This window comes from Sphaeramia orbicularis, chromosome 13 (assembly GCF_902148855.1).
Source record: "Sphaeramia orbicularis chromosome 13, fSphaOr1.1, whole genome shotgun sequence".
Classification (NCBI taxonomy): Eukaryota; Metazoa; Chordata; class Actinopteri; order Kurtiformes; family Apogonidae; genus Sphaeramia; species Sphaeramia orbicularis.
Genome location: NC_043969.1, coordinates 9,414,285 through 9,427,184, shown reverse-complemented (window position 1 = coordinate 9,427,184; position 12,900 = coordinate 9,414,285). Strand labels below are relative to the sequence as shown.

General features: G+C 37.6%; 1 protein-coding gene across 1 annotated transcript in view; it reads right to left on the bottom strand.

Moving 5' to 3' along the window:
• Positions 1-12,241, bottom strand: part of pik3cb (phosphatidylinositol-4,5-bisphosphate 3-kinase, catalytic subunit beta) — a 70,425-nt gene extending 58,184 nt beyond the window's left edge. Inside the window, exon 1 of the mRNA XM_030152666.1 lies at positions 11,970-12,241. The gene's annotated coding sequence lies outside the window, so the exon portion shown is untranslated. The remainder of the gene's footprint in view (positions 1-11,969) is intronic.
• Positions 12,242-12,900: the final 659 nt, after the last annotated feature.

The following is a 12,900-nucleotide window of genomic DNA, read 5'->3' as shown; positions in this document are numbered from 1 at the left end:
CGATTAGCCTTGGTGCAAATAATCTGAGGTTGCTGAGCGCACTTGAGTGTAAAGATGTGATGAACAATTAAAACATTTACGGTATATAGACAAACAGAACTGGCTCAAGGGTGGTGAGAATCTGCAAATGTTATGCCATCAGAAGGATTGATGTGGCGAGTTCTACACAGTTTTTTTCTATATGGTGAAAAATGTGATATTCTTATAGTTGTATTTTGAAGTTTTGAATTAGTGTTACCTATAGGAGGAGTTCCTAACCCTTTAATGGGCAAATGACTATTTTTGGTCATTTCCGCATACATTACAATTACACTGTCAGGTCCATTGTGGTCTACAGGGTCTGTAAGGGAACAGTGAGTGTAAGGGCGTATTCATACCAGGAAAGTCCGATAGTTCACTTGCTTCGGGCTGGACCAAATTTTTACTTTTTTTTTTTTTTTTTTTTTTAAGTTTTGGTGCGGTTCGCTTTCACATTGTACATTTTTGTAAGTGGACCAAAATCTGTAAACAAAACCACGTGTGCTGAGGTCATTCAGCCATTGGACAGAAATGAGCAGTGTCGATTAATGTGCGAAGTCCAAAGTGAAAGGGGAGAATCATGGAAATTTGGCGGGCAGTTTTTGTTATCGTCATAGTGATATGGTTTTTACAGATGCAGACGTTTGCACAAATGTTTGAGCAGCAAGAACATTCGATGCAGCGTCAGGTTTACAATATTGTAGAATTCATTTCTCAACAACAAAGACACAGGGCAAGACAGCTACGGAGGACAGCGCTCATGTGCACACATCATGATGTGACTGTTGCTCTTCTTCACGCAAGACTTAACAGGTAAGAAGTTGGAATTACGCTAGTACATCAAAAGACTGTTCTCCAAAAGCATTAGTGCTACATACTGCTTACCTATGTGTAGCTATCCTATATCACCGTTAAGTTTAGCCAGGGACAGAATTCCTTAACGCAGGTAAAGTTTGCTGGAGGTGATGAAGTCGTTTATTATTTTTCGTTTCAAGCACAACAGACAAATCTAACTGGAGTTCTGAAAATGAAATCTCCACATGCTACTGTTTTGCATAAGCACTGAATCCAACCCATACCCACACTGAAGCTCAATTACCAGGAACATAAATGAAAATGATACTGGCTTTTGACCTCTGCCTTTCTACAGTGCGAATATGAACTAATAATGTACCATTTCCACAATAGTAAAAAAAAAACCGCAACTGTGTCAGATCAGGTCCGGGCTGCATTCACACCTCAAACAAACCGCAACAGGTATGGTACCGCACCAAGACCACCTCTTCAGCTGGGTCTCGGTTTGCTTGTTTGGTCCGAAACAGAGTTCAGTGGTTTTTATTCACATCAGCCCAAAAGGTCCAAACCAAGGGAGCAAACTAACTCTGGTTCGCTTTAAACGAACCAAACAAGGCAGGTGTGAATACACCCTAACTGCTTTGTTAGGTACCATGAAGTAATTGTTCTAATGTAAGTAATGATGTTCAAAGGGATAATTTGGATGTTGACAGGTGTCTGGATCAGCACTTATGTTGGTTTAATGTTCTAAAAGCCATGTTATTTTCACTGTACATGTGTTTTTCTTGTATTTTTTATATATACTTGTTGGGTTTTGTTTTGCCACTTATGGGTAAGGAACCAAATATGGTAACTTCATTAACCTTCATTTTCTACATAACAATAACATATTTTGAAAAATTTCACAAAAGTAATGAAGTCTTGTTATGTCCTCCAATAGCACACTAAGGCTGGAATTTTGAATTTCAGAGTATTTCTATAAGTGCCCTATAAAGGGTTAACTTCTGACAAACTGAGCTCTTAAGGTTTTCTGATGCAAGACAGGAGTTTAGCTCAGTTCCATGTTCAGAGTAACATCATCAACACCTTACATCATGTCTGAGCAGCCGTGATGACCCTTACATCTGTTTGTTGCTCTAATTAAGGCCACTGAATAAACAGACGTTACTACACCAGTGTTTCAAAATGGAGTTTGTGGGTGTTTCTACTGTGGTTTGGTACACATTTATGCCACTGCAAAAACACTTAACCCTGTCCTGGTTGACTAGTCTGATCAGTACTGATATTACATACACACAAAAGCAAAAAGATTCTCATGTCTTCACCTCATCCCTCCCCACATTTTTTAAACTTTTATCACTTCACAAACACCGCCGTGAGATTCACGCTTTGATATGAATTTCACTCTCCCCACCTAAGCAGACACACACTCCTCCACCCATCCTCCTGCAGAGGAATGCAAGGAATGCAGAATCCTAAAACGACTGGGGGCTTCATAATCACCCCGGTTTCTCCCTCATAGTTGACCGTGTCCAACCAATCTACCAGGTCTCCTTATTTGCCATTACATTAGTCCTTCCAGATGCACTTTTTCCACCTTCAGGCTACAGAGGGCAGAGAGAGATCCTACTGTAAACTCAGGCAACCGAGGGATGACTTAACACTGCCATGACCTAAAAACAACAGGAAAACAACTCAGAAGGAAGTGACAGTATTAATTTTCAGTGTGACACAAGGATGACACACAAAAATTATGAAAGTAAGCTAAATGAAACACTCAAAATAACTTATAAGAGTAATTAATCCACAAAAAAAGTGTTCCTGTTTAAATCCTAAAACTTAAGCTGTATTTATGCCTTGAAGCCACATTGCATCATTTTGCAATGAAAACACATATGGCACTAACGTAATGTCCCACTATTATTCCATTATGAACATTGTATTTATTCCAAATGGACCACTTTCTGATAAGACAAGTGGAATATGCCATTATTCAGGATTTAGGAGCATTCTTTGAACATTCACACATTCAGAAGATGCATCTCAATTAGGGTATTTACTACAGTTTGTGAGTCCCAGCCTATTTCCTGCTTATGATCAGCTCTGTGCATTCTACACAACACAGAGGCAAAGAGACGCATGTCCAGTCCACATTTCTGGGTAGAGGAAGGCTCACACCTAATAAATACTGCAGAAGACTTAGATGTCAACAGGTATTTTGATATTCACAAATATCCCAAATATGATCTTTTTATGAAGGTGGTTGATGGCATGAAAGGGGGAGGCTACGTTTGCACGGCCAAGTCAGCCACCGGTGGCAACCTTTAAAATTTTGATGAAAAACATACAAAGTGGGTTCAGCCAGTTTTCTACATTTTGACAAGTTAAGGCGTCACCATAGCAGATACACAGCATAATAGGAATTAGAGCCAGACTAAACTAGGTGTATCAGCCAATGTGTCAGTCAATTAATGGACTATTCCTGCATATTTCATTTTCTAAATTATGTCAATTTTGAATTATACTGGTCCACTGCTAGATGGAATTTTGTTGGAAAAATCATGTTTTGGAAAAGTCAGTATATTTTGCACTTGCATGTAATTTTTCTTTCAATTTGCACAATCTTCCCTTTAACACACAAGCTCTAAGAGGAGAGGATCACCCTAAACACTGCTGCTAAAATAACTTGTAAACTCACCCGACTTGTAATTCTATTTAATACTCTACATGTGTTTGACTTAGAGCATGTCACTTATGTGCACAAGGTTTAAGTAAATCTGGCCCTGTATGTTTATTATGATGAATAATTAACTCAACTTAGTTTTAAGTCTGCAAATTCTAATTTTCAAACCTTATTATGATGGGTATAAAATAAGCGTAGTGTAGATATAAAACCTAACAACTGCATGCATTGGACATTAGGAGGGAACCATGACAACTAAAGAAGATTTAGCTAATGATTTAAAACACGTAAAAGAATGCAACAGGAATGTGCCAGTATACACACACCAAACCAAGTGTGGTCTGAAGGGCTATTACATTTGGTCATGCGTCATCACTACCTCACCATAAACAAAAGGGCACTGTCTTTCTATTTCTAAAACAATACACATCCACTCATTAGCAGAGTGGAGTAGCTATAATGCCCCAACACAATGAAGCATGAACAACACACATGCACTACTATCAACATTAAGTTTGAGGTTGGACAATGTATTTTAAAAGAGATTTTTCAATCCATGCATCTCTTTGTGATGTCTGGGTCTGCCTATGGCCTTTACACACTTCTTTCCTCATCTTTCTTTATTTAGGTTCTTGCCTCAGTCTATATTTATAGCTGCTATTGTGAAGCTGCCCTTAGGTGGGTGGACTGTGAGTGCGTCTGTGTGTATTCTCAAAAGTTCCCCACGGACGCTGTAAATCAGTTACCCCCCCGGCTGCCTGACTGAGCAAAGGTCTGTCTTGGCCTGGGGCATAGCACTGCTGATCACACACAATTCAAACACACACATAGTGGCACAACCCAAGGCAAAATTGTCACACCATAATTTCAACACAGACGCCCAGTGATGTAGTTGGCTGAGATCAGTCATAGGTCATACAGTTTTACAGGAAGAAGGAAAAACAGAAGTGAGACAAAAGTTTTAGAGACAAACTCATAACATTCTTCAACCAGCAGATTTTAAGACACCATGACATCACGAGAACATAACATAAAGATAAAGAAACACCCTTCTATAATTTAATGCAGTTCAGAGCAACTGCGATCTTCTTTTTTCTCAGCAGGTCTCCGTCTTTCAACCAGTTCATCTGAAATGTTCACTGCATGAAACGGCTCTACACAGACCCTTCAACATTACTGAATATGTTGTGTAAGAGTGAGGAGTGATGTTAAAGTATGCGGGTGAAAGAATGTTGGTAAGACAGCAGCATGTAAAGGAAAATCAATATGTATGAAATGTTCATGTTCAGCCATTACAAAGGCATTTAAGACACTGCGTTTAAGCGTTCAGGTGTGTGGGGTGTAGAAGAGAAGGGCTTGGTGATAAGTCATTGATAATAATTATCTTGATTATTATTTAGGAGTGTAACAGTGCACTCGTTTGTACCGAACTGTTTCAGGGTCTTTGATACGTTATGGAGTGTACCCCTCTGGCACTAGTCTCCATCACTGTACCGAAAACGTATAGAAAATTTATCACACCGAAGACCCCTGTACCGAAAGCATACTGAACTGAAATTTTTCTGTACCGTTACACCCCTATTATTATTAATTATTATTATTATTATTATTATTGTTATTATTTTTATTATTATAAGTTAAAAGCTGTGTATTTGTGTAATATAAAGGGTAAAATGCAGAGTCCAGATTTCCCCCTGGGGATAATAAAGTCAGTTATTATTAATATTAGGCTACTAATACTACTATTGCTGTTGTTACTACTACTATGGACAACGTGGTTTGATTGGTTTGTTCTATTTCAAATTAGTGAAATATTCCACTGTTCTGCAAATGTTAGCAATGTTTTGACAGTGAATAAATATTTAATAATAATAAATACTAATAATACATCACACTTATATAGTATTTTTTTGGACACTCAAAGATGCTTCACAAACAAAACAAACAAAAAACAAAGGGGCTCAAGAAAATTGTGAGAAAGGTGAGTTTTGAGTAGTGATTAGAAGTTTAGTACTGAGTCAGAGTTCCTGAAAATCACAATTCACCAGCTTGTTTCTTTCACTAAGGAGCATACATCAGCCTTTCAGGGTGTACCGTTATGGTCATTATTGTGACAAATACTGATATTGTGTACTGTCCACAGCGACCTGTGCCTGAAGGATGCCCTGATATGAAGACGTGAAGCTGAAGTTTTTCACTCTCAGGTTACAGAGGATGAGGATGGAGCCCCTTTCGGTGGAAGGCTGCAAACCTGATATTACCTCTGCATCAAGATGAAAAAAAACAAAACAAAAAAAAAAAACAATCATTTGAACCCCTGATACAATAACGTGTTTTCAATGAGAAAGCTTTTATTTGTTAAAGGCTATAGGTAGTTTCTTGATGTACTTTTGTAACAAGCTAAAAGCACACAGCAATACTTCCGTTGTGACAGAGTGAAATAGGTTACACCTGCAAAAAACTAGGTCTGTAAATACCCATGTACATAACCACTAAAATAAACAAATCTGTACTTGTTAGGTTTTGTGAAGATATGCTTGTATTTATCACTTTAATATCAACAGAGGATAAACTTCAAACCGGCCAGGGGGTTTTAAGAGGGAAGTCACACAGGCTTGCACTTTCCTGTGAAAAATGAGTTGTTTGACACATTACAGAAACACAGAACTGTAAGTGTTGAGAACTAGGCCTACTTGGAATCTGAACCCTTACTGCCTCATGCAGACCCCTATAATCGTCAAACTCTTAATATTCTGTGACATCATTGTTCTTCAGGGCAGCTTGAGACAGGAAATGATGAGATGTTCAGACTGGACCACAGTAATTAAGACAACACTGCAAAAACTTTCCAATTCATAAAGCGAAACTGGGATTTGGATCAGGAAAAAGAGCTTTTGGTTATGATTATAGCAGCCAAACTCTGAGATAATGTGATCTCACATCACAAAATCAATAGTACAATCAGTACCAAACTATAGATAGAAGCATGAAATGTGATACAGTTACTTTAGTGCACAATATCAATGTAACTGTATTTTATGCACACAATTCATGGGCTGTTTATTGTTATTGTCTTTGTATGTCATGAATATAATTAAAGTATAATTTCAGATGCAATTAGGATTTGGAATATTTCAGCTATTTAACATGATTAAAATACAATCACTAACATCATAGTTACCAAACACATGATGTTTGATAAATCAGCCAAATAGATATTAAGCTTTCTCCCTGTCATTATGGGTAGCGTCAAGCCTATTATGTGCTCAGACTCAACACCTAATCCCAGTTTAGTTTTTAGTTAGACTTTATAATATGAATCGAGTCTTATTTCCCAAAGGCAGACCAGGAAATGCACTTATTCCAAAATGAAAGTTTGCTGGTGAAAACATCCATTTACTCCACTGATAACCTTCAACAGAAAAATTATTTTGTTGATAATCTTATCTATAGTTGGTCGTTTGGATTTGGTTTTCTGACAGAGCTGTCATGGAAACTTATGTTGTCTGTGAGCCAATTTTCTCTGAAAATGTCACACCTTTAAACTAACACCTCACTACAGTCTGCATCACATAAAATTCCCTCGTAGCAAGTCTTACATCAAGGGACTCTGCACTTTTTGCTCAAATTAACTGACTGAAAATAGTGTGATACAGTCTAGTTTTTATGTGTTCCTCATTTTCAGCTTCAAGAAAGTGAAAGTATGTTATTTGTGGTGAAGAGCTATTTTCAGTGGTGTGCTTAAATAAATAAATGTAGTCCAATGTGTTTTGAAGTTGTGTCCAACTTGTTACGCATCCTCTCTGGATTCAAAGCCAAATTAAATATTTTCTATGTAGACATTAATCACCAAGAAGGAATTAAAAGTAGTAAAAGGAGATTGTGTTACTGTACTAATGCAGGTTGCCACTCATTACATTTCATCACATTTCACTCTATACCTCTCTCTCCCGTTGTCTTCTCTACATTCCTTAGCAGGTCCTGGCCTGCTGTGCAGCAAAGTGGAGAATTCCAGCAGGCTATGCTCTCGTCACAGTTAGTCACATTTCTTATTAAAGAAATGTCCTTTTCTATGTGAAGTTTTGTAATAATCAGTAAAGCGCAGCTCAGTCCTGCCAGTGCTGACACTGAATGTTCTAGTAACTTGGTCTACAATGGTGCAACGGTGAGATTTCACTCCAGACAAGCTACTGGACAAACTGTAAAAGCCATATTGTACACTCTCACTTGCACATATAAAAAGTAAAACATTGACTGGCTTACTTAGATACCACCCTTTGAAAGGATGTTATGCAATCCTTTCAGTGTAATAATACTTTAAAAGCTCAACAACAGGAAGTGTGAATGAGTAGGAGACATGCAGGGAGGGAGTTGAGGTAGATAATGGGAAAGAAAAAAAAAAGTGTGTATATATATATATATATATATATATATATATATATATACACACACACACACACATACATATAGGGTGGGGAAGCAAAATTTACAATATCTTGAGGCAGGGATTGAAAGACAGTGTATGACCAATTAGTTTATTGAAAGTCATGACAATTTATTTGCCACAAGAAAATTTACATAATCGAAAATGTTTTTATTCTATGTGTCCTCCTTCTTTCTCAATAACTGCCTTCACACGCTTCCTGAAACTTGCGCAAGTGTTCCTCAAATATTCGGGTGACAACTTCTCCCATTCTTCTTTAATAGTATCTTCCAGACTTTCTCGTAATAGTTTTGCTCATAGTCATTCTCTTCTTTACATTATAAACAGTCTTTATGGACACTCCAACTATTTTTGAAATCTCCTTTGGTGTGACGAGTGCATTCAGCAAATCACACACTCTTTGACGTTTGCTTTCCTGATTACTCATATGGGCAAAAGTTTCTGAAAAGGTATGGATAATAGTGTTAAGTATGATTATGACATCAATATATGTTTGGTTTCAAAACAATTGACGTAGTGCCTGCTGAGAAAAAAAAAACTAAATGTTCATTGTAAATTTTGCTTCCCCACCCTGTGTGTGTGTGTATATATATATATATATATATATATATATATATATATATATATATATATATATATATATATATATATATATACCAGCAACTGCTTCATTCCATACAAATACACATAACAGAATAAACCATAAAGGTTACAAAAGTGGGTCCCTAAAAAAGTAGGCTAAGTGTTGAGTGCCTTATTCTAACAAATACACTGAACAACCTGGCTTGGTGTTGAACTCTGCCCAGCTGCTCAGCATCTGTGTAGTAAAATTCTGCTGCTTTTCACAGCTCCAGCACCATCCAACAGTACTCAAAGGTTGTGAGTGAATGATTGAGGACAAAGATTTAGAGGTAGGGAACATGAATGTCAGGTCAATACACACAAACTGAGCGTGCATAGAAACACTGCACAACAATTTCTCTCTATACCTTCATGGCTTCAAAATTCACCTCATATATCCTTTTTTTAAAATTACATACATCATCAATATATCAATATCCATCAATGCAACTTCACTTGAAATCAAACTCAACTTTAAACCTCAGATTCTTCAGATAATTAGACTTCTATTCCATACAGATTTGAGATGATATGTCCACTTCTTAGGTCATTGATAGATGTACACACTCCCCTTAAGGTTATCATTTTATCCTCACAGCCACTCAAAATCTATTAGGGTGGAACTGGGCCAAAATAATCACACATCACTGTACTGTATGTTTAGTTTCAACACACGGAAATAAGCTACTACACCTTGATCTTCTGTGAAGTAAGAATTAAAGTGCCTTTCCAGACATTAAAAACAACAGACGCAATGTATTATCGGTATTTTTAATCTAAGAAATGACAACAAACACATTTCTGGTAAAATAAGTCCAGCTGTATTAGCCACATGCCTCCATGCTCTAATCTTTTCCACATCATTTCAGCGTTCAATAACAGAGACCTGAAACCACTTATGACCCTTATCCTTTCACTTATGTACCAAGACAGCCTACCATACAGGTAGCTCAGACCACAACCACAGTAATATAGATGAGACAGAGGATGAGTGTCAGTGGAACAACATTTTGTTTTTGGTGAAAGCCTTTTTTGGAATTCCCCATTCATTTGAGCCCAGTTTCTCTAGAGAGGCCTGCTTTGGGACTAATTCTGGCGGGGAGTAAATAGCTGCATTGTTGGCTGATGTCTGTAGAGTGATGTAAGTTAGCCTTATCAGTTTTCTCTAACTTTACCACAGAGGGGGCCTGACAGCACTGCTTGTCTAACATGAGCCAGCTCACCCTGTTGCCTGATCAAAAATAACAGGACAGACTGGACAACTTCAATTTCCATGACTGATGGTACTATGCAACGCAAAATGAACTTGGCTGCAAATACTGCTCATTTCTCCAAGGAAACCCTCCTCCCTTTTTGAGAACTGTAGTGTGGATCTCTCTGTGTGCAAGCATCAGGCTTCATGTTACCTCCATCAGCTGTGAGGGACAGCAGAAGTGGAAGTGTTTTATGGTAATAAAGGCACAGATCACTGCAACAAAGACAATGCCATTGGAAAGAGAAAAATGTAACAGTTAATGCAATAAGACATGCATATAAAATGTATTGTCTCTGTATTGTAAATATGCAAGTTACTATAATTATGATATTAACCTCCATAATTTGTCATAACCAAATACCACCTTAAAACAGTTCTGCTAATCGATGTGCAAAATTGAATATTATGGTAGGATTCAACAAGAGACACGAAGTCAGCAGTGGCACCATGAGAAAGAGTATAACAATTGGTGAATTTCTTACATCGTCCTGTTTTGCCAGTGGCATTGCAATTATAGACTTACTGACAACCTACACTACCTGGCAGACTCAAACAGACCTCAAATAAACCCTGATTCACTGATCTATGTCTGTTGGCCCATTGAAAATACAAAGCAAAGAGAACCATGTGGGAAAAATCCCCCCAAGGACAAACAGCTTGAGGCTTATTGCTCAACAAACACAAACAAACTAGTGTACACAAAATTACACAGTGTCACAAAATTTCCATGTCAGGTATTAAATGCAAAACACATAACCTATTAAATTCAGTGAGAAAACTGTCAAAGACAGACAGGTTAAAACCTGCATGCAAATTAAAACAGTTATTGAGAAGCTGCAAATGTTGAAGGTACAGTAAGCCTCACAGTAAATACTTGATAACAGCCATCTTAAAGCCAACTAAATATGCCTTCAGTCTTAAAGTCTACAATGTTCACTTTTAGTGAGCGACCAGGGATGACAGTTTGTCTAAAGGAAAAGAAAAGTCACTACTAAGGCTTCCTCAAATAACACTGAGTTCCCATAGACACAAGACAAATAGCGTCTAATCGATAGCTGAGGGACATACATAAGAAACAGCTTAAAGGAAAAACTGACATAAAATGTCCCAGTAAGGTATTAAACTATCATGTAACACCAAAGTAACTTCAGTGCTCCTTGGTTCTGATTCAATAACTCCAGAGAAGGGGATAATGCCATTCCTCCAAAAGATATTCCTTCATTCAGTATTTCAATGACAGTACTGTCTGACATAACTCTCCAAAATCTCTCATAGGTTTTCAATTGGGTTGAGATTTAGTGACTGTGAATTCCATGGCGTATGATTCACAGCATTTTCATCCTCCTCAAGCCATTCAGTCAGCTTCTTCTGCCTTAAAGATGGGGGGACTGTCATCCTGGCTGGAAGAGACCACTCCCATGAGGTTTTCCCTTTCATTTATCTGTAGCCTCTTCTAACTCCAGTTTCTGAATGAACAAATCCCATCATCAGGGTGTATGGTCATGTCGGAAAAGCTGACTAGATCAATTAATTTTCACATCCTCTTTATTTGTCTATTGTCTGTCCATTTCCCAACAATGAGTGACACAAAACTTGAAAGTAGTAATGTGTCACAATAACAGTCTCCTTTCATTCTTGCCAAAAAAACTAACATTGCTAAACACCAGATTCCCCGAGGTTAAAAAAAAAAAGTCTATGAAATACACAGTTCTCACACAGAGTACATTATCACGACTCAACCTAGAACTAAGTTTTTTGACAGTTAATTTCAAATCTTAGAAATGTACACAAGTCTAAGCGTATAATAGGAATATTCATTAAGAGCACCGTCCCTCCAGGTTAACGTCCAGTCACTTAGAAAACATCACAATGCCCAGTTCAGTAAACATTAAAATGAATACAAAGCCAATTTTAGCGCCTAAATAGAGATAACCTGAATTGTAGATAACTGTCTTGTAGAAGTGTAGGCTAATGCTGTTGGTCACAGTAGTTGTTTAGACTGTGGTATTTAACTAGTGGTGCTAATTTAATGGATAGCTTCCACGCTACAGTGAGACATTCGCCTGATAAATTGGTGACCAGGATTTACCGTGACGGTCTCATTCGACATGGGAAGAAAGTACGGTTTAAATCAGTCCCGAGTGAGGACTTACCTTTACTGTGTGTCGTAAGGTCGAACTAACAGCTCAAACTTGGTTCTTCAGCGGTTACGTCTTCACAACACAGCCGTTTGACGTGTAAAAAGTCTGTGTGACAGGCGGCCCACGGCTGTCTCTACGCAAGACACGGAGTTTGACTCACAGGTGGACAGGACAGGAGCCCGGTCTGCTTCCTGTTTGTTTGAGTAGGTGAACCTCCACCGCTGATTTTTTTTTTTTTTTTTTTTTCCTCCGCCGGCTCTCCCCTCGCTCCCTCCGCCACCGCTGTCAGGTCGGAGCTCGGTGTAAGTTAGAGCTGCCGAAGTCACCGCCTCCCTCCACCGATGAATGCCCGGTCCCACGACGCATTCAAGTACTGCACGGATAACTTCCGGTCAAAATGCCGTGGGCCCAGTTTCTCTTGAAAAATCACAAAATCATTTTAACACGCCACAATAACAACAATAATACGTACAAAGAAAGATCGATTAAACAATCTACATCTTAGGTTTTTTTTTTTTAATCCATTTGATAGTCTACATCAAAACCATTTAAGTTGAAGTACCTCCGACATTCGCTTAGCAAAGATAATATGCTTTACGTAGTATAAAATACCACGGCATTCCAATTATTTTCCAAGTAACGCTATTTCCCCCTCAGCATAAATGATCAAGTAAATCTAACAAAATTGTAAGATGTCGTTTGATTTACCAACAGTACGTGAAAGCAGCAAAACCCAAAGCCTTTCCCGTTGAGTGACGTCAAACCAGGACTGAGATATTATTATTATTATTATTATTATTATTATTATTATTATTATTATTATTATTATTATTATCATTATTGTTGTTGTTATTGTTGTTGTTGTTGTTGTTAGTGGTATTATTATTATTATTATTATTATTATTATTAATAATAATAATAATAATAATAATAATAATAATAA